The sequence below is a fragment of the Pan paniscus genome, chromosome 23 (assembly GCF_029289425.2).
Source record: "Pan paniscus chromosome 23, NHGRI_mPanPan1-v2.0_pri, whole genome shotgun sequence".
Taxonomy (NCBI): domain Eukaryota; kingdom Metazoa; phylum Chordata; class Mammalia; order Primates; family Hominidae; genus Pan; species Pan paniscus.
Genome location: NC_085927.1, coordinates 58,168,616 through 58,189,858, shown reverse-complemented (window position 1 = coordinate 58,189,858; position 21,243 = coordinate 58,168,616). Strand labels below are relative to the sequence as shown.

Below are 21,243 nucleotides of genomic sequence, written 5' to 3'. Positions count from 1 at the left end.
GCTTCCCATCCTTCACGCACGTCACCTGTCACCCATGGGAGGCCTGGGCGTGGCGAGGATGGCTGGAGGCGGGGGAGAGGCTAAAAGGGGAAGCAGAGTGAGGCTGCAGGGAGGCGGGTTGGGGTAAGCCGCATGGGGAGGAGTCATTGGAGGTGGGAAGTGGTGGATTCAGGCCAGCGCTGGGGGGCAGGCGGGGCCCAGGGCGCCCGGCCCGTTAGGGGCTAAGTCTGGGCCACCGCAAGCCACAGCCCCTTCTCCAGATGCAGTGGAGCTTGCCAAGCTCCGGCCAGGCCTGGAGGCCCTGTGGCTGCTCTGCCCTCCATGGGTGGCCGCTGGGCTATGGTTAGGGGGACAGGAGTGACAGGGAAGGACCAGACCCTGTCCCAGGCTCTGAGGCAGCACTGGCCCACCCACCTTCCCTCTCCGGCACCCTTGGTACAACAATGAGGACAACCCCAGCCTCTGCTAGCACCAGGCGCCTGCGAGGGTTTCAGGGTCGGGGTCGGCCTCTCCCGCTTGAGCGGCAGCGCTGCCGGGAAGAGCCTCTGTCCCTCCACTTAGACGTCCACATGGCAGTGTGGAACACGCGTGCAGAACGCGTGACTGTGGAGGAGAAAGGATTTGCTTCCTCCGTGGGAAATGCTGGACTCTTTAACCTCAATAAAAGTGGTGTGTAGGTGGTGTGTGTGTGTATGGTGGAGTGAGCGGTGTGTGTATGTCATGTGTGTGGTGGTGGTGTATATGTGTGTCTGTGTGGTATTTGGTATGTGTGTGGAGTGTATGGTGTGTGGTGTGTTTGTGTGTGTGGTGTATATGTGATGTGTGGTGTGTGCGTTTGTGTGTGTGATGTATATGTGGTGTGTGTGGTGTGCATGTGTGGTGTGTGGTGAATAGTGTGTTGTGTGTGTATGGTGTGTGTGGCATGTGTGGTGTATGTGTGTGTATGGTGTGTGTGTGTATGGTGTGTGGGGGGTGTATGATGTGTGTGGTGTGTGTGTGGTGCATGGTGTGTGTGTGTGGTGTGTATGCAGTGTGTGGTGTGTGGTTGTGTGTAGTATATATGTGGTGTGTGTTTGGTGTGTGTGATGCATGTTGTGTGTGCTGTGTGGTTGTGTGTGGTGTGTATGTGGTGTGTGTGTGGTGTGTGTGGTGTGTGCATGTGGTGTCTGGTGTGTGTGTGGGTGGGGTGTGTGGTGTGTGGTGTGTGTGAGAGAGGAGGGAGGTTAGATTTCAGAGGCTCAGGCACACGTGTCATCAGCGGTAGCAAGTCCCTGCATGGTTAGATAGCGGGGTTTGCGTCTTCCTTCCCACCTTGCTATGATCTGGGAACACTGCCTCCCCCTCTGGTCCCCCTTGGTGTGGGGCAGCTGGGTCCCGCCCTCCATGGCCTCTCCCTGCAGGGCAGACAGGTACAGGGAGGCTGGGGACAAGGGAGGAGGGGGCCTGGCAGTTCTGCTGCTTCCCTCCTCCCCAGGTGAGCTGAGCTCAGGACTCGCCTGGCACTGCTCCCCTGGGGACGTCCCTGCCCGTGTGTCCTGCTGCAGAGCATCCGCCGCTGACCAGGCTGGTCCACTCCATCCGGACTCCAGGTGAGGAAGGTGCCCCCTTGCCCTCAGCCACCTCCTCTCTTCCCATCCCTCAGACGCACCAGCAGCAGAGGACGTGTCTTCTCCATCTACCAGGCCATGTGCTACATTTGGAAGGGACAGGAGGCCTGCAAATCTGCAGATCCGAGCCAAGACATCCCAAAATCCAGTGCCCTGGAACTTAGTTCCTAGGAGATTATGTCTAGAAAAATAACACAGCACTGACTACTATGGCTTCTGGCATGGGGAAGGCAGGAGGCAAGGGTGTTGTAATGCCTGGCTGGCCAGGACCTGAGCATTTGGGCTTTTACCCCATCAGGTCGAGGCGGCCGAGCTGGCCTGGCCCATAGGTGGGCATCTGCCTGTAGAGCGCAAGGTTTGTTTCACTTTTAGGAAGACAGGGTCCTGGCAGAAAGCCCTGGGCCTGGCCATGGGGGAGGTAGAGCCTCATACGTAGTGGCCATGGCTCATGGGGTCAGAGGAGGGTCCCAGCCATATGTTGGTGGGCTTCAGAAGCCTGGGTATGCAGAACTACAGCATTTATCCCTTTCAGGGGCCCAGCAGCTGGGTTTGGGGTGCGTGTAAGAACCCGCTGAAAATCCAGGTGTGCTTTTGGTGCAGGCCTGTTGGACAGTGCTGGGCCAGCCCCTCCAGGCTCTGTTTTTCACACAGGGCCAGGGGTCATGCAGATTCTTGTCCTAGATTCAAGGAGTTCCACAGGCTACTCCCCCAAGCCCACAGCGTGGTCTCCAGTTCGCTTAATATAGAGTCAGGAGGAGGCACGCTTGGAAGGCAGGTCCTTCGGCCTTAGAAAGTCCACAGCAAGGGGCAATGGAAACAGCCAGAGAGATGGGGAGTGGGGAGGCGGAATGGCTGCTATGCTGTGACAGAGAATCTGCTCAATGCCAGACAGCGTGGAAAGGATGGGGCACTTAGGAGCTTTGTGTAAGTGTGTGACCTCAGGTCATCACGTGGGCCACAGGCATTGACTGACTGACAGAGCCTGAAAGCCAAGCCCAGAGGACTTTACCCAAAGCCCGGAAGTTTTCCTTCTCCCAGATCTTCCAAGTCCAGAGACTTTGGAAACACTAAGTCTCAGGTTCTGGAAAGGTCATTGTGCCTGGGATCATTGCTTCAAGGAGCAGAGCTTGGTTTGTTTTCCAAACCTGGTGGGTTTTAGGCCAGGGTTGTGTTCTACTCTCTGCCCCATAACACCCAGCAGTCTTTAACATTAAGCTGCGGAGTCACTGTACTGAGCCAGTGCCACTTCTGAGTGAGAAGTGGCCTCAGGCCCAAGCTGGTGGTGGACAGAGCCCACTTCTGCCCTGGTCTCAAGAAGCAATCTGGCTGAGAATGAGCAGAAGAAGGCATTGGAGATGATGAATTTTTGATTGTTTATTAACAAGAGCAAAGGGACTTGGATCTCTTTGGGCACTAATGTCTTTGAACTTTTACTTGCAAGGAGATTTAATCTTCAGGATTTAATTCTCCCCCTAGGATGCTGGTAATGGTGGAGGGTTAATATTCCTATGTAGTTAGTGCCTTGCTATGTTTTTGGCCTTTTATTATGGAGCATTACTATGATTCCCTGTTTCCCATTTTACTCTTAAAATATTTTCATATTACCTTTAATTTCATTGCAGAACCACTGATGGGTTCTATTGGATGACATAAAGGATGGTATTAGCTATCTGTAGCCTAATAACATGTCGTCTCACACTTTAGCAGTTTAAACAATAAGCCCTTGTTATCTCAGTCTCTGTGAGTCAGAAATTCATGTGCACTTGGCTAAATTCTCCAGCTTGTGATCCCTGATGAAGTCGCAGCTAAGCCTCCTATTCTGGCTGCTGTTTCATCTGAAAGCTTGAGTGGGAAATAATGTGTTGTGAGGCTCACATCAACCAACAGTTGTCAGCTTAAACCAACAATAATTATTTGCTTTTCCATGGTTTCTGCTAGCCAGGAATTCCGGAAGAGTTTGGCTGAGCAGTTCTCATCTGGAATCTCTCAGGGAGTTGCACTCATGTGTTCACTGGGGCACTATCATCTGATGGCTTGACTGGGGCTGGAAGATCTACTTCCAAGATACTGCTGTCACATGGGGGGTCACTTTGTGCACCTCCAGAACATGAGCTGAGCACACAGTGCCTAGAGCCAGGGGCAGGACAGAAGGAGGCTCTCCCATGGACTTTACAGATTCATGGGCAAGAAATCAGGTACCCCAAAGTAAACAGACAATAGTGCCCTGAAGGAGTGACATGGAGGGCTGGTTTCCCCAGACATGTGTGCATGCCTGTATGCACATGTATGTGTGACTGTGTGTGTGTATATATATATAATATATATGTGAATACATGCATGTGTGTGCATGAGTGGACATGTACATGCATGTGTGTGTGTGTGTGTATGCATGCATTAGTGTATGCATACATGCATGGGGGTGATCACTGAAGGTGTTTTTGAGAATGTGATACTTAAGCCAAAATTTGAACATGAAGATTAGCTAAAGGGAAAAGGGGTGAAAGAATATTCTAGAAGTGGGCAAGTGTGCACAGGAGAGAGCAACGAGTTTGGGTCTTGCGGGAATAAGCTGGGGCAGGCTCCCTGGGACCTGGGCTTTGGCCGGGTGTGTTGGACAGAGGGAGAGAGGGTTGATCAGTTGAGGGTCCTCTGCATCTCAGTGACTTGCTTCTAGCAACTGGGAGGAAGTTCGGTGGATTCCAAGCCAGAAAGGGACCAGCTGGTGAGCAGCAGGTGGGCAGGTGGCCCCTCAGTCCAGGTGTGCGTTGGTGAGGCAGGTGTGAGAACTGAGGCAGTGCTGGGGTCAGCTGGGGACTAAGCTGGAGAGACAGGAGGCTGTGCTGGGGAGGTCCGGCTATAATTTATATTTGCACCTGGGGAAGTACACCTGTGGTCGGATGGAGTGAAGGCAATTGTGGAGGAGGAGAGGGGAGAAAAAGTCCAAGCAGCCAGAATCTGGAGGGGCTTCATCTGTGGGGCCCAAAGTCACAGGAACGAGGCCGGGAGTCGGTGTCGGGGAGGCCACCTTCTGGGGTGAGCAGCCTTACTGGGGAGAAGAGGGGAGGGTGGGCAGGCCCAGGCGACCCCGAGCTTCTGTTTAGAGGACGATTACCAAGGCTAACTTTCAATCCAAATGGATGCTCAGCGGCAACTGGGTTGAACGTGGAAAAAGCAGAGAGACTTTCTGTAATTTAAAGGTGAGAGGAGAAAGAGGCTTTGATTTTGACTGAGGATTCTCCCGGCAGTGTTACAGTGAGCGCAAATGAGCTGCACAGTGAAGCCTGGCAGTTCCTCGGCACGCGCTGCCTGCCATGCAGACCTCATTCAGAGCCGTCTTCCACATTTAAATCCAAGCCCAAATATGAAAGTCTGATGTTAATCTTGCAAGTAGAGATACGCTGCCCTTCTTTTTTTTTCTTTTCTTTTTTTTTTTTTCTGAGATGGAGTCTTGCTGTGTTGACCAGGCTGGAGTGCAGTGGCGCCATCTCAGTTCACTGCATCCTCTGCCTCCTGGGTTCAAGCGATTCTCCTGTCTCAGCCTCCTGAGTAGCTGGGATTACAGGCGTGTAATCACACCTGGCTAATTTTTGTATTTTTAGTAGAGACGGGATTTCACCATGTTGGTCAGGCTGGCATCGAACTCCTGATCTCAGGTGATCCACCCACCTTGGCCTCCCAAAGTGCTGGGATTATGGATGTGAGCCACCACGCCTGCCGCACCACTCCCTTCTTATCTGTGGTTTCACTTTCTGCAGTTTCAGTTACCCATGCTCAACCTCGGCCCCCAAATAGGTAAGGACAGTACAATAAGATAAATTAAACTTTATCATAGGTGCGTATACACAGGAAAAATATATAGTGTCTATAGGGTTCCTTACCATCTGTGGTCTCAGGCGTCTACTGGGGGTCTTGGAATTTGTTTTCTGCAGACAAATGGGGGCTATTGTATTAGAGAGGTCATTATCTGCTTTGCAAAATGATTTACAGTGAAGGTCACCAAAATAGAGGTTGCTACTGCAGTATGTACCTGGCTTTGGTTTACAGAAATTCAAATGCATAAACTTTGTGAGCACCAGAGGCAGCCCCATTCTTGGGTTTTAGCAGCCCATCAGCTAAGTGCTTTTAGCCTCGGATGAGCTACATGCAGTTTCCCTTTGAAGGGCTCTACCTGGGGACTGGCCACTCATTTCTACCTAATTCTTATGACCCACCATCTATTTGGACTTTGATCCAAGGAGAAATCTGTTTTCAAAATCTCTGGCAGACACGACAATGATGCCAAATCCAATCTCGCTGCTCAAAGACAGTGTTCCATCATATTAAACCCAACCTTGGTCACTCCACAGGAGCGTGGCAGAAGGTTTCTGCAAAATTACTTAATAGCTAAATACAAAATCCTGAAGAAGAAACCCAAGCTATTTTATCTCTAGGAAAAAAAGAGATGAACCCCATCAAGTAAGGGACAGAAAAGTTACCTGCAAGGAAAGTAAGAGCTCAGATGCATGAATATCTGTGGGTAAGGAGATGCAGGTTGACCCTCAGAGACATGTCCAGCCGGAACACCTGCCTTCGTTCTCTGGCAGGTGAAGGTCAAGGTGGGGGCTGGGTCTGTTTAAACAGAGGGCCATGCTCAAGACAGCATTAGACCCATGGAGGGGCTGTGCCTTCCTTGACATGGGCATGCTTTTCAACATCAGCTTTCTTAAACGTGTGCTGCCTCTTACCCCAAGTCTGATTCCTTGCAGAATATGACATTTGTGAGTCACGGTAAGGTGGCTTTTTCATGTTCTGTGGCTTCTGTGATAAATGGCCGAAAAATGGAGTGGCTTTGAATAGCAGACATCTATTCTCTTTCAGTCCAGGAGGCCAGAAGTGTGAAGTCAAGGTGTCGGCCTGGCCGTGCTCCCTCCGCAGTCTCCAGGGGAGGGTCCTTCCTGCCTCTTCCAGCTCCTGGTGGCTCCTGCAGTCCTTGGCTCACAGCTGCATCTCTCCAGCCTTGGCCTCCATCTTCACATAATCATATTCTCTGAGTTTTCTCCTCTCTTTTCTGTTTTTCTCCTCTGTGTATCTCATAAACACACTTGTCATTGGATTTAGGGCCCGCCTGGCTAATCCAGGATGATCCCCTTTGGAGATCCTTAACCTTATTACATCTTCAAAAAGGCCCTTTTCAAAAAAGCTCACATTCACAGTGTCCAGATATAATTTTATGGACATGTCTTTCTGGAGGCCACCATTCTACCCACTACAGATGGTGACTGTTAGGGGCTGAATGGTTGTCCTCAAAATTCATATGTTGAAATCCCCACTCCCAGTACCTTGGAATGTGGCTCTATTTGGAGATAAGGTTTTTAAAGGATTAATTAAGTTAAAATGAGGCTATAAAGGTGGAACCTTAGCTAATATGACTGGCATCTTTGTTTAAACAGGGAGAGACACTGGGGGGTGTGTGTGCACAGAAAAATAGCAGGTGAAGACACAGTGAGAGGGCAGCCTTCTACAAGGCAAGGAGAGAGGCCTCGGGAAACTAGCCCCGCTAGCACCCTGACCTTGGACGTCCAGCCTCCAGAACTGTGAGACAATAAATTCCTGTTGGTAAGTCACCCAATCTGTGGTGTTTTCTTATGACAGTCCTAGCAAACACATACAGTGACCTAGCCTTTTAGGGGGACCCCTTATAAGCCAGTCACCTTGCTCCTTGCATTGAAATATCCTGTGGTATGAGGAAGCCCAGACTGTAGGGTCAGGCAGAACTGGGTGTGGCTGGGTCTCAAATCTGCCCCCTGATTTTGGTCCAGTTGCTTAATTGATTTATGAGTCAATGGTCTCATCGACATAAAGGAGACATTAGTACCCACCCCACAGCCTTACTGCAAAGTCAACATGGAATTCTCATGAATGACACCTGGCAAGAATTCAACTGGTCACTGCTGTTGTGGATGTCCCCAGAACATACATAATCAATGGTTGAATATGGATATTCGACAGTTGGATATGGATATTTAATGGTTAGATATGGATATTTAATGGTTGGATATGGATATTCAATGGTTTCATTGAATCCTGGCCTCCAGCCACCTCTGTTTAGAAGCTCTTTCCTAGACTTCAGCCCATAAGCATAAGGTCACTTGCTCAAGGTCAAATACTTGGTAAGTCAGAGTATGGAATTATCATCTCCATTTAGTTCCCAGAATCAGATGCTTACCTTTTAATTTTACTTCCCAGATACTGGTCTCAATGCCCTAGTGTCCCTTATCACCCTTGAGTGTTCCCAAGACGGTAATAAAATGAACGTGGATGTGGAAGAAGCTAAAGTGGAGTTAATTCATGTAATAAAGCTAGAATATTTTAGAAAATTAAAAAAAATCAAGAAACAGAAAAATGACACATTCGCTTGCCACCTAGAACAAATAGTAATAGTTCTTCTGATACCCGGGGGAGATGGACTATAGATGAAAATGGAAAATGTTTTTCCAAGTTCCAAGAGCTTTCCAGTCTCCTCTCTGACTTTCCAGGCAGGATTAGGCACCCCGCTGTGCCCCACAGCCCCAACACCCCTGGAGGCCCTCTTGCTGGGCCATGTGTTCTAAGGGCGCAGGGATCATATGACTTTGACCCATGGTATTCCAGGTCCCAACTCTGGCAGACAGGAGGTGCTCAATAGTTTCATTTTTGACTTGAAGGTTCTGAAGTGAGGTCTGATGGAGATATGCAGTGTAGCAGCATGCACTGTGCGGGCTCTGGCCTGTGGGTGCTGCAGGCTGCAGGGCAGATGCTGAGTGTGTGCACGTCTCCCTGCAGCCAGGCTTCTGAGGTCCTGGAGACCCACAGCTAGGCTGGGAGCAGGATGGCTGCTGTGAAGGTGGTAGCTGCGGAAGAAGTGGTGGCAGTGGTCACAGCCCTGGGAGAGATGAAGGGGTCTACATGGGCCAGCACTGAGACCTGTCATGGAGGCCAACAGGAATCCCCATCTCTGGAGCCGTCTGCGTAAGTAGCAAGTCTCCTGCTCGAACCTAGCACAGGAATTACTGGCACTCAGCAGTCAGCTTTGTCAGTCAATTATTACAAAATGAAAACGCGATATAGAAGTCTACTGAGCTCTCCCTCTCCCACTCCCTCTCCCTCTCCCTCTCCCCTCTTTCCACGGTCTCCCTCTGATGCCAAGCCGAAGCTGGACGGTACTGCTGCCATCTCAGCTCACTGCAACCTCCCTGCCTGATTCTCCTGCCTCAGCCTGCCGAGTGCCTGCGATTGCAGGCGCGCGCCGCCACGCCTGACTGGTTTTCGTATTTTTTTGGTGGAGACGGGGTTTCGATGTGTCGGCCGGGCTGGTCTCCAGCTCCTAACCGCGAGTGATCTGCCAGCCTCGGCCTCCCGAGGTGCCGGGATTGCAGACGGAGTCTCGTTAACTCAGTGCTCAATGGCGCCCAGGCTGGAGTGCAGTGGTGTGAACTCGGCTTGCTACAACCACCTCCCAGCCGCCTGCCTTGGCCTCCCCAAGTGCCGAGATTGCAGCCTCTGCCTGGCAGCCACCCCGTCTGGGAAGTGAGGAGCGTCTCCGCCTGACCGCCCATCGTCTGGGATGTGAGGAGCCCCTCTGCCTGGCTGCCCAGTCTGGAAAGTGAGGAGCATCTCTGCCCGGCCGCCATCCCATCTAGGAAGTGAGGAGCGCCTCTTCCCGGCCGCCATCACATCTGGGAAGTGAGGAGCGTCTCTGCCCGGCCGCCCATCGTCTGAGATGTGGGGAGCACCTCTGCCCCGCCGCCCATCGTCTGAGATGTGGGGAGCACCTCTGCCCTGCCGCCCCGTCCGGGATGTGAGGAGCGTCTCTGCCCGGCCGCCCCGTCTGAGAAGTGAGGAGACCCTCTGCCTGGCAACCGCCCCGTCTGAGAAGTGAGGAGCCCCTCCGCCCGGCAGCCACCCCGTCTGAGAAGTGAGGAGCGTCCTCCCTCCTCGTCCGGGAGGGAGGTGGGGGGGTCAGCCCCCCGCCCGGCCAGCCGCCCTGTCCGGGAGGTGGGGGGCGCCTCTGCCCGGCCGCCCCTACCGGGAAGTGAGGAGCCCCTCTGCCCGGCCAGCCGCCCCGTCCGGGAGGGAGGTGGGGGGATCAGCCCCCCGCCCGGCCAGCCGCCCTGTCCGGGAGGTGGGGGGCGCCTCTGCCCAGCTGCCCCTACTGGGAAGTGAGGAGCCCCTCTGCCCGGCCAGCCACTCTGTCTGGGAGGGAGGTGGGGAGCTCAGCCCCCCGCCCGGCCAGCCACCCCGTCCGGGAGGGAGGTGGGGGGGTTAGCCCCCCGCCTGGCCAGCCGCCCCATCCGGGAGGTGAGGGGCGCCTCTGCCCGGCCAGCCGCCCTGTCCGGGAGGGAGGTGGGGGGGTCAGCCCCCCGCCCAGCCAGCCGCCCCGTCCGGGAGGGAGGTGGGGGGGTCAGCCCGCCGCCCAGCCAGCCGCCCCGTCCGGGAGGGAGGTGGGGGGGTCAGCCCCCCGCCCGGCCAGCTGCCCCGTCCGGGAGGGAGGTGGGGGGTCAGCCCCCCGCCCGGCCAGCTGCCCCGTCCAGGAGGGAGGTGGGGGGGTCAGCCCCCCACCAGGCCAGCCGCCCCGTCCGGGAGGGAGGTGGGGGGATCAGCCCCCCGCCCAGCCAGCCGCCCTGTCCGGGAGGTGAGGGGCACCTCTGCCCGGCCGCCCCTACCGGGAAGTGAGGAGCCCCTCTGCCCGGCCAGCTGCCCCGTCCGGGAGGGAGGTGGGGGGGTCAGCCCCCCGCCGGGCCAGCCGCCCCGTCGGGGAAGTGAGGGGCGCCTCTGCCCGGCCGCCCCTACTGGGAAGTGAGGAGCCCCTCTGCCCGGCCAGCCGCCCTGTCCGGGAGGGAGGTGGGGGGGTCAGCCCCCCGCCCGGCCAGCCGCCCCGTCCGGGAGGGAGGTGGGGGGGTCAGCCCCCCGCCCAGCCAGCCGCCCCGTCCGGGAGGTGAGGGGCGCTTCTGCCCGGCCGCCCCTACTGGGAAGTGAGGAGCTCCTCTGCCCGGCCACCACCCCATCTGGGAGGTGTACTCAACAGCTCATTGAGAACAGGCCATGAAGACAATGGCGGTTTTGTGGAATAGAAAGGGGGGAAAGGTGGGGAAAAGATTGAGAAATCGGATGGTTGCTGTGTCTGTGTAGAAAGAGGTAGACATGGGAGACTTTTCATTTTGTTCTGTACTAAGAAAAATTCTTCTGCCTTGGGATCCTGTTGATCTGTGACCTTACCCCCAACCCTGTGCTCTCTGAAACATGTGCTGTATCCACTCAGGGTTGAATGGATTAAGGGCGGTGCAAGATGTGCTTTGTTAAACAGATGCTTGAAGGCAGCATGTTCATTAAGAGTCATCACCACTCCCTAATCTCAAGTACCCAGGGACACAAACACTGCAGAAGGCCGCAGGGTCCTCTGCCTAGGAAAACCAGAGAACTTTGTTCACTTGTTTATCTGCTGACCTTCCCTCCACTATTGTCCTGTGACCCTGCCAAATCCCCCTCTGCGAGAAACACCCAAGAATGATCAATAAAAAAAAAAAATAATAAATAAATAAATAAATAAATAAAATGAAAACGCACACAAGGACATTGCAATAACGTATATCAGAGAGTTGTCTGGACTCATCAAAGAATTTAGAATCTTCAGTCTTGAAAACTGCTGCAACATCGCAGAGTAAATACAGGCTTAGAAATATAAATCATATTTAAAAATCACTGCCTCTGGTGGAAAAGAACACTATTTTCACAGGATGCTTCAGAAGATCCAATTATTAGTAAAGAAGACAATTTTAAAATAAATTTTTCCCACAGTAAAGATATAAAATCAGAACTCAGAAGCAAACATTTGAATTATTCACAAAACATGAAGCCACTTCTGATTTATTGTGTAACTCTACAAGTTACAAGAAATGTCAGAAAAAATGCTAAACTGCCTTTATATAAGTTTATACTCGGAATTAATTTTAAAATTACACAAAACTGATTTGTATGAAGAGTTAAATCTTTTTAGAAAAATTGTTCCACAGGGATGATCAGCTATAAATGCACTAAAATTTATATTTTGAAATAGTTTATCCTAAATGTATCCCAATGTTTTCATGGCATATAAATATTGTAAAGAACCCCAGGAACTGACGCATCAGCATGAAATGATTCTCAAAAGTAAAAAGTATCAAAAATTATTTGCAATCTTGCATTTACCACAAGAGACTGACATTGTTTTTAATTATATTGATGAAAAATGAAGTTGCTGAAAACACGCATTTTGACAACCTAATAAACAAATTTGTAGTCAGAAAAATTTATGACAAACAAGACATTATATTAACAACATATCATTATCTTGCATACAATTATGACTTCAAAATATTATTTTGCAATTAAAAAGTTTCTTTTCTTACTTTCATGTCACTATTATCTCTATTATATTTTAGAAGTAACAAAGTATTTTAGAAGGAAAAGATTTATACTTTACGATCTCCAACAGCACTTTTTTTTTTTGCTTTTTGAAATGGGAACTGCATTTGCATTTTTCACTGGACTGGCAAGTTCTGTAACTGACCCTGATTACAAGATTACCCTAGAGATAAGATTCCTGGAAGCTCAGACTGAAAATAGAGACACAAATGAAACAAAAAGCAGAAATGCAATGAAATGATACCGCATGTTCTGGGTACTTTGCTCATGAGCACAGGCACCCAGACACCATGGCCCTGGGACTCACAGACCCCCGCCCCCCAGACACCTGGGCCCTAGGACTCACAGGCACCCAGACGCCCAGGCCATGGGACTCATGAACACCCAGACACCCAGGTCCTGGGGCTCACGGGCACCCAGATGCCCAGGCCATGGGACTCATGAACACCCAGACACCCAGGTCCTGGGGCTCACGGGCACCCAGACGCCCAGGCCATGGGACTCATGAACACCCAGACACCCAGGTCCTGGGACTCACGGGCACCCAGATGCCCAGGCCATGGGACTCATGAACACCCAGACACCCAGGTCCTGGGGCTCACGGGCACCCAGACGCCCAGGCCATGGGACTCATGAACACCCAGACACCCAGGTCCTGGGGCTCACGGGCACCCAGACGCCCAGGCCATGGGACTCATGAACACCCAGACACCCAGGTCCTGGGGCTCACGGGCACCCAGACGCCCAGGCCATGGGACTCATGAACACCCAGACACCCAGGTCCTGGGACTCACGGGCACCCAGACGCCCAGGCCATGGGACTCATGAACACCCAGACACCCAGGTCCTGGGGCTCACGGGCACCCAGACGCCCAGGCCATGGGACTCATGAACACCCAGACACCCAGGTCCTGGGGCTCACGGGCACCCAGACGCCCAGGCCATGGGACTCATGAACACCCAGACACCCAGGTCCTGGGACTCACGGGCACCCAGACGCCCAGGCCATGGGACTCATGAACACCCAGACACCCAGGTCCTGGGACTCACGGGCACCCAGACGCCCAGGCCATGGGACTCATGAACACCCAGACACCCAGGCCCTGGGACTCACAGCTGCCCCCACCAGACACCTGGGCCCTAGGACTCGCCGGCACCCAGATACCCAGGCCCTGGGACTCATGAACACCCAGACACCATGGCCCTGGGACTCACAGCTGCCCCCCACCACCGGACACCTGAGCCCTAGGACTCACAGGCACCCAGACACCAAGGCCCTGGGACTCATGAACACCCAGACACCCAGATCCTGGGGCTTACGGGCACCCAGACACCAAGGCCCTGGGACTCATGAACACCCAGACACCCAGGTCCTAGGGCTCACGGGCACCCAGACACCCAGGCCATGGGACTCATGAACACCCAGACACCCAGGTCCTGGGACTCACAGGCACCCAGACGCCCAGGCCATGGGACTCATGAACACCCAGACACCCAGGTCCTGGGACTCACGGGCACCCAGACACCCAGGCCCTGGGACTCACCCTCCCAGACACCCAGGCCCTGGGACTCATGGGCACCCAGACACCTGGACCCTGGGACCCACTTACCTAAGTCTCCATCAACCCAGGACACTGCACCCTTTGGGGCCAGATCCTGTAAGCTCAGTGCAGAGACCTGGAGTCAGGACCCCAGCTCTGAGCAGACTCAGCTGCCCTGGGCTCTGTGAACTGGGCAAGCCATGGCCCAAGCTGGATCTCGGTTTCCCAGCCAAGAAAGTCAGAATTGGCACTCTCCATTTTCAGTACCTCTTCCAGGGCATGTTGAGATGCCGTGTGAATCCAGGTATGAGTGGGTGTGGAGAACTTGACAGCCATTTTCATAAAAGAGAGATTCTCTCACTGCCTTCTCACCCCAGTGCGCAAGAATCCCAAAGAGAGTGAAACAGCAAAGAAAGAAAAGGAGAGAACATGGAGAAGTCCCACCTAAGAATTTGTTCAGCTTATACAATTGCAAAAAGTGTGTGTGTGTCCGCACTGCTGTTGAATATCGGCTATTTCTACTCCTTACATAAGACTAACGGATGGGGTAAAATCTGCTGAGTGTATCAAAGACCCATTTTTAATTCATAGTGGGTTGGAGAAATAAAACTTACTTTTTTGAGAGAGAAATCTACAAGGAGTTTTTGGAAGCCAACCAGTTTAATAAGCACAGGCTCTAAGTAAATAGCATAAAGAATTTATAAGCATCACTTTCTGCATTTATGTATAGCTTGTTGTGTGTGGGGTCCGGAAAAAGAACAAATCACTGCTTTGCATTCTTTCCAGGACTTGCAGGCTGAGTTCTTCCCCTGCGTGGCCTGAAGTGGCCCAGCTGTGAGAAGCCATTGTGAGGAATGATGTTTGTTTAATAGAGAGTGCGCCAGCATCGAATTGTCTGCAGGCTGAACCCCTAGGGAGGAGGAGAGGAAAGAAAGCCCGATGGCTTCAGGCTCAGGTCTTTAAAACTTGTTCTGGGAGAGAACACATTTGCAGAGCCCCACACTGGGCTCCAGGCTCCTAGAAGCAGCGGGAGCCTGCGTGGGGGCTTTGCAGTTCTTCATAGATCGCCGGTTTCATCTTCTGGGGCCCACAACGCTGACTTGTCTGCAGCTTGCCTGGTGCCGACGGCCTCCATCCAGCACCCCCTGGACCTGCCTCCGAGTCTGGGTTTGGGGAGCAGAAACAGCATGATCTGGGGGACAGGGATGGTCCCTAGGGGTTGTTAGGCTCCTCTGCCCTCCACCCCACCCACGTAGGCACCAGATACGAATGCAAATGGAGTCACCTCTGGGCCAGCTGTCCTGATCCCCCTGGGCCCCTGGGGTTCCCCTCCTGACTCTGCTCCCTGGCGGTCTGGGCTGTCTATGTAGTCCTGCCTGGGAGTCCCAGGCAGGCTGGCGGAGGAGATGGCGTCAGGGCTGGGCTTGGGAGGATAGGAGGAAGTTTCCAGGAGTGGAGGGAAGGGGAGGGCATTTCTGATGCTAGAAGGGGGTCCCAAGGCCTGGAGTTGCCTGGGGCCTGAGGGTGGCACTGGGAAGTCAACAGCGGGCTTTTAAAAATATTTCTTATTGTGGTAAAATACGCATAATCATGAAACTTACCATGTTAATCATTAGGTATACAGTTGAGTGACACTAAGCACATTCACCCTGTGTAGCCGTCACCGCCCTTCCCTCCAGGATGTGCTCATCTTTCCAGGCCAAAGCTCCCCGCCCATGGAACACTAACTTCTCCCGCCTCCCCGTGCCGTGCTGTGCTGTGCTGTGCTGTGTTGTGTTGTGTTAAGCTGTGTTGTACTGTGCTGTGCTGTGCTGTGCTGTGCTGTGTAAGTGGGGCGTGTCTCTGGGCTCGGGCTTGGGTCTTGCCCTCTGCCTCAGCTGGGGTGGGTTTGAGGTGGGCAGGGCGAGTGGGCAGGTGGAAGGCTGGGAGCATCTGGCTTTGAACGTGTCCATCATGTTCCCCACGTCCGTCCCTGGACAGCCTGCACCCGTGGATGGTGCCCAGGAACCAAAAAGGGAAGATAAATAACCAGGCTGTGTTCATTTCAAGCCCCATTATGATCACATTAAGAACGAATGCATGGCAGCCTTGTCACTGGGAGGAGTGCAGCCTGGCACAGCCCAACGTGGGACTTCGAGTGTCCGATAAACACAGAGATGACACTGCCAAGGCTTCCCTCACCCCAGAGCACCCTGGCCTGGCCACTCCCGCCAGCTTCCCTGAGGGTGTGGACACAGCCCGGGGAGGCCCCGAGGGAGAGGGTCAGGGGTGGGAGCGGGCCCAGGCACCCCTTTGCAGGGTCAGGGATTGGCCCCATCAGAACCTGCTTCCTCCATGGGGCCCTCAGACGCCATCCAAGGCATCTTCTTCCATCCACAGTGGAGGAGAGAGAGTGAAGAAGAGCCGGCACCTGAATCTCAGACCCGGAAGCTGCCCACACTTCTATCAGGCTGGGGAGTGAGCTCCGTAGGGAGGGCTCCCATCCTGGATGCTGGGTGGGGCATGTCCCATGGGGAGGGTTCTCCTGGCTCCTGCCCATGGTGGGAGGAGCTGAGCATGGGGGTTCAGCTTCATGGGTAGCCTGCAGGAGTCAGGACCTCCCTGTCAGGACCCCACATGGGACCCTGCCATGGGAAGGGGTTGGCAGCCAGCACTGCAGACATGAGCTGCCCCGCAGCCCAGGGTAAGGCAGGCCCTGATCTCAGTTGTCCGGCTCTTGGGAAGGCAGCTCTGCTCCCAGGGCTCTGGGGGGCGGTAAAGGTGGCAGGATTCATGGGCCCCCCAGACTTTCCTGGGGGCCCCTTTATTGGGCTGGGTTGGGCTGCGGAGCTCTGTGTGAAGTGCACCAGATTGAACCCAGGTCCCTCTGACTCAGAGCTTGGACGTGGGCCTCCAGGACACTGGCCTCCCATTTGGTGGCCTCACATTCTTGAAGTTAGACCCACTGGCTGGTGGGATGCTGAATGGCTGGAGTGGAGGTGGTTCCTGCAGGAATAGTCTGTGCAGGCAGCGCCAGGCAGTGCAGGAGAGCTAGGCGTGGGCTGCAGAGGGCCACTTTGCAGCTGGGGCTTGTCCAGAGGAGAAGCGTTGAGACAGCTGGGGGTACGTGGCTCACCTGGCTTTTTTCACAGACGTTGCTGACCCCTGCTCAGTGCCTGGCTAGGGGATGAGCATGAAGAGGACAGGGAGGATCTGGGGGCTCAGGCAGAGTGCAGGAAGCTCTGGTGCAGTGGGAGGAGGGAGGGAGGAGCAGAGCCTGGCGTGGGGCTGCTGGGGGAGACATCTAGGCTGACCTGGGGCCAGAGAGGCCTTCTTGGGACCAGGGGTGCCCGGGCTAAAAGAGCAAACAAGGGCCCCACATGACCCTGCAACCCCACTGCTGGGTGTATACCCACAGAAGTGAGAACGGGCTGGAAGAGACGTGTGTGCACCCCTGTTCACAGGAGCCTTATCCACAACAGCCAAAATGTAGAGGCCGCCCAGATGTCCCATGACAGATGGATGGACGGATGAACACTGCTGTCTCTCCATACGATGGGAAATTATCCAGCCTTAAGAAGGGTGCTGCATGGCACAGCATGGCTGAACCCTGAGGACATTGTGCTAAGTGGAATAAGGCAGTCAAGAAGGACAAATCCTGTGATTTCCCCTTAGAGGAGGTAGCTGGAGTAGTCAGTCCACAGGGATGGAAAGTGGAAAGGTGGGTGCCGAGGGCTGGGGAGGGCGTGGGGAGTGAGAGTTTAATGGGGACAGTTTCATTTTGGGAAGATGAAACGTTCTGGAGACGGAGGTTGGCGATGGCACACAGTAACGTGACCATAATTCATGCCACTGAACTGTCCTCTTCAAATGCTTAGGATATTACATTTTACATTACATGGATTTTACCACAGTTTAAAAAAGGAAGAAGAATGAAGTGACCTAGGAGGAAAGGCTAAAGCAGCTGTGGCTGTTTCATTTAAAATGAAGGAAGGGAGGAAGGAACAGATGAATGAATGAATGAAAAGCAAGCAAAGCAAGCCTTTAGGGGAAGCAAGAGTGGTCCTCATTTCATTGGAATGTCGTGTGTCTTGAGAGAGTCCAGAACATGGGTCAGGACCAAGGGGTGGGAGATTCCAAACCCTGGTACCCTCTGGGTATCGGTAGGGCTAGAGAGGTTCTGAGTCCCTGGGCCGTGGGGTACAGTCACCAGCCAGGGTGCTCCAAGGAGGGGAAGGGGGTTCCTTGCCAGGCAGGAGGTTGGCTTAGGTGACCTTCAGGTCCCTTTTGGACCTGGGATATTCTATAATGTCAAAGAGTTCCCTCATCTTTTGGAGAAGCCAGAGGGGCTCTGGGGAGACAGCTCTGTCCAAGGAACCTGGGGAACTGAATCAGGAAGAGCTGGGCCTGATGGAGCACTTGGGGGTTGTTAGGGAATGGATGCAGAGGGGGCAGCGGCTTCTGGAATGTTCCCACACCTGCCACCTTCCACCCCTGGGCTTTCTTCCTCCTTCTATTCATTGTCACTCACCTGCCATTTATCTACAATGTCAGCTCTGCTAGGACCAAGTGGGGGCTCCAGACACAGACCACTCAGTCCCAAGGGGGAGGCAGCCCCCAAAGTCAAGGACAACGGCACAGCGAGATCAAGGCAGGGGAGCCATTCTGTTAAACCAATGGGAGAAAAAAAATCAATTTTCCAATACTTTCCCTTCAAGTGATCTCTTGAAGCTGATTCAAAAATAATATTGTCTGACATTCAGAGAGGGCAGCTCACAATTTCCTAAGTATTTTTACTTATCTGTTTTAAGCCTCAGGACAATCTTGCTGGATATATCCTCACTCTGCAGAGGAAGAAATGAAAACACCGAGCAGTCGAGCAGCTCATTTGGGGTGCAGAGCATCTTGCAGCAGAAGGGTGTGGAGCTCAAGCAGGGCTGGGTGCCAGGATGTCTGGAGTACCCGTCCAGGCTGCCCTTCTCAGGGCCCCCAAAGCCCATCAGCCTCCTGCCTGGCTGCCTGCCTTTGTCCTTGGTGCTTGGGACAGGCAGGACCTGCTTTGTCCTGCACCTGCAGCTCAGGGAGCCACAGCTCTGCACACTCTGTTGTGGATCCCTCTTGGTGTTCGACCCCAAGGAGGAAACCCTAGCTGACCTGGTGGAGCCCTTGTCCCTGCCTGGGCTGAAGCCCCAGCTGACCTGATGGAGCTCTTGCCCCTGCCCGGGTTGTGCCACCCTCTCTCCCACAGGCTCCAATTTTGTCCTGTTCCAGAGCCAGCCCTCTGCGGAATGGGGTTACTAGCATGACCCACTCTGATCGACTTATGCTGATGCCTGCTTTGTGTGCTCAGGGGTCCCGGAGCAGAGGCCGGGCTCAGCAGAGTGGAGGGCTGTGGGCGCCCTTGAAGGGTGGGGTCCGTGCACATACTCTGTGCCATCACTGGGCCGGGTGGTGTGGTTACATGCTGTGCCGCTGCCCCACCCTGCCCCAGAGAGAGTCTGCATCATGCTGAAGGCCTAACTTCGAGCCCTTTCCCCCCATATCCCTGCCCCAACCAGAGCTGCCTGCACCTGCTTCCTTTCTCAGTGGTTACAGCCTCCTTCTCAGACTTTGGCCGCCATCCTTCCAGCTCTTCAAGGAGCATCCCTCGGGTCTGATGTGGAGCAGGCCCACTGTGCCTTCCACAGACCAATCTGAGCGGCCTTAACCCAGGGTCCCCCAAGCCACCCGGCAGCTGCAGTGCTGTAAGGCCACAGCTAGGGTGGCAGCTCAGCCTTCCAGGGCATCTGTCAGATGGGTGGCTACAGAGCTGGTGCCCAGGAGCTGCCGAGCCTATCACACCTCCCTGTGGCCTGTCCTTGCAGCCGGGCTGGGCATGAGCCCTCCTTGTCCTGTCTGACTGACTGGTGGCAAAAGCCCACCTCGGACTATCAGTCATCTCTGATTAAAGTTGGATCCAGGCTCCTGCAGAGAGCAGGTCCAGCCTGAAGCTCTGGGCCTGTCCCTCCTGGACCCCAGTTCAGCATGTCTGTCTGCCAAGCTTGCTACTGATGGGCCAGATGCCAGCCTCCCTGATGCTGCCATGGAGGAGGGCATGGGCCTGCCAAGACCCCAGGACCACCTCCTGGGTACCCTGCACAGCCTGCCCCCCGATGATCGGGCCACCTGTTCCGCTTCCTCTTCCAAGAGGTGCGTGTCAACCATTTGTTCCAAAGTGTGCAGAGGGAGAGGCTGCCTGCTCTGCCATGTGGACCAGGAGCACAGACAATATGGAATCTGCCAGAATCAAGGGCTTTTCAGGGCTCGGGGAAGACAGCAGAAGGTGGTATTCATCGAGGCTGGACTAGACTCGCTTTCAGAGGCCCCATTACCCCGGCCCCCTCTGCTCCTGCCAATTAGTCAATGAACTACAACCTGCGGAAAGCTGGCCGCCTCCGGCCGTGGACACAGGAGCTGGATGTACCGGAAAAAGGAACAAGTCCCAATCAGCCGGGTGGGCATCCTGCCTACTCCAGGCCAACAGACCATTTGCAGAGAGGTCTGTGTGCATCCCCTGCAGAGCCATGCACTAGCAGCCAGACGGCTGGGCAGGGCTGGCATTCACTGTGGCCACCGCTCAGCTAAGACGAGGTGACTGGTGGGCGCACACAGGCCAGGGTCCTTGTGCATGAGCGAGGGGATGAGGCTGCGGCTACTGACACAGCTCCTTTCTCTCTCTGGGCTCCAGGGCAGGGAAGTCTACACAAAGGGGAGCACAGGATTGGAGGTGGGAAGGACGTGGCACTCTGCAAAGAGGAAGGGTGGGAGGAGAAACCCCAGATGATCTGTGGACTGAGTGAGTGAAATGGACAGGGCTATCCTCTTTTGCAGAATTGGGGCTCAGAGAGTGGCCACAGATCATAGGTTTGGAGAGAGCAAGGCTCAGCTCTGATGTGAATGCCATTTCCACAGCCCCCATTCCACAGATGCTTTGGGATCGGCTCTCAGCCACCCACCTGGTTATTTGGTGCTCCAAGTGGCTTTGCAGGGCGGCCTCTGGCAAGTCCCTCCTGGTGTCCCTAGTGGACTCTGCTTTGCTTAACTGAGTCATAAAATAACGTACCCCAGGGAAATAGAAACCCTTGTGCATTGCTGATGGGAATGCTGAACTGTGCAGCTGCGGTGAAGAAAATGATGGAGGTTCCTCAAACAAGTGGCCATGGAGTTACCGTATGATCCAACAATTCCAATTTGGGATATATAGTTTAAGAAGTGGAAAACAGTGACTCAAAAATATATTTGTACCCCCATGTTTTCATAGCAGCATTATTCACAACAGCCAAAAAAGTGGAAGCAGTCGAGTATCCACCAGTGCCTGAGTGGATACATGATAGGTGTCCATTTACACGGTGGAATATGATGCAGCTCTGAAAAGAGAGGAAATTCTGACACATGCTACAGAATGCGTGAATCTTGAAGACGTTATGCTGAGTGAAATAAGCCAGGCACAAAAGGACCATACTGTATGACTGTACTCCTGTGAGGTTCCTAGAAGAGTCAAACTCAGGGAAAGTATAATGGTGGTTACCAGGGCCCTGGGGAAGGAGGAACGGAGGGATAGTGTTTAAAGGGTATAGAGTTTCAGTTTTGCAAGATGTGAACATTTCTGGAGGTAGTTGATGGTGATGGTTGCACAAAACTGTGACTATACTTCATGT

General features: G+C 53.8%; 1 long non-coding RNA gene across 1 annotated transcript; it reads left to right on the top strand.

Moving 5' to 3' along the window:
- Positions 1-3,561: 3,561 nt before the first annotated feature.
- Positions 3,562-12,009, top strand: LOC117977443 (uncharacterized). Its single transcript, XR_004668594.3, has 4 exons — positions 3,562-3,802; positions 6,465-7,202; positions 8,409-8,594; positions 8,773-12,009. It is a non-coding gene; the product is annotated as an uncharacterized LOC117977443 (long non-coding RNA).
- The last annotated feature ends 9,234 nt before the right edge of the window (positions 12,010-21,243 follow it).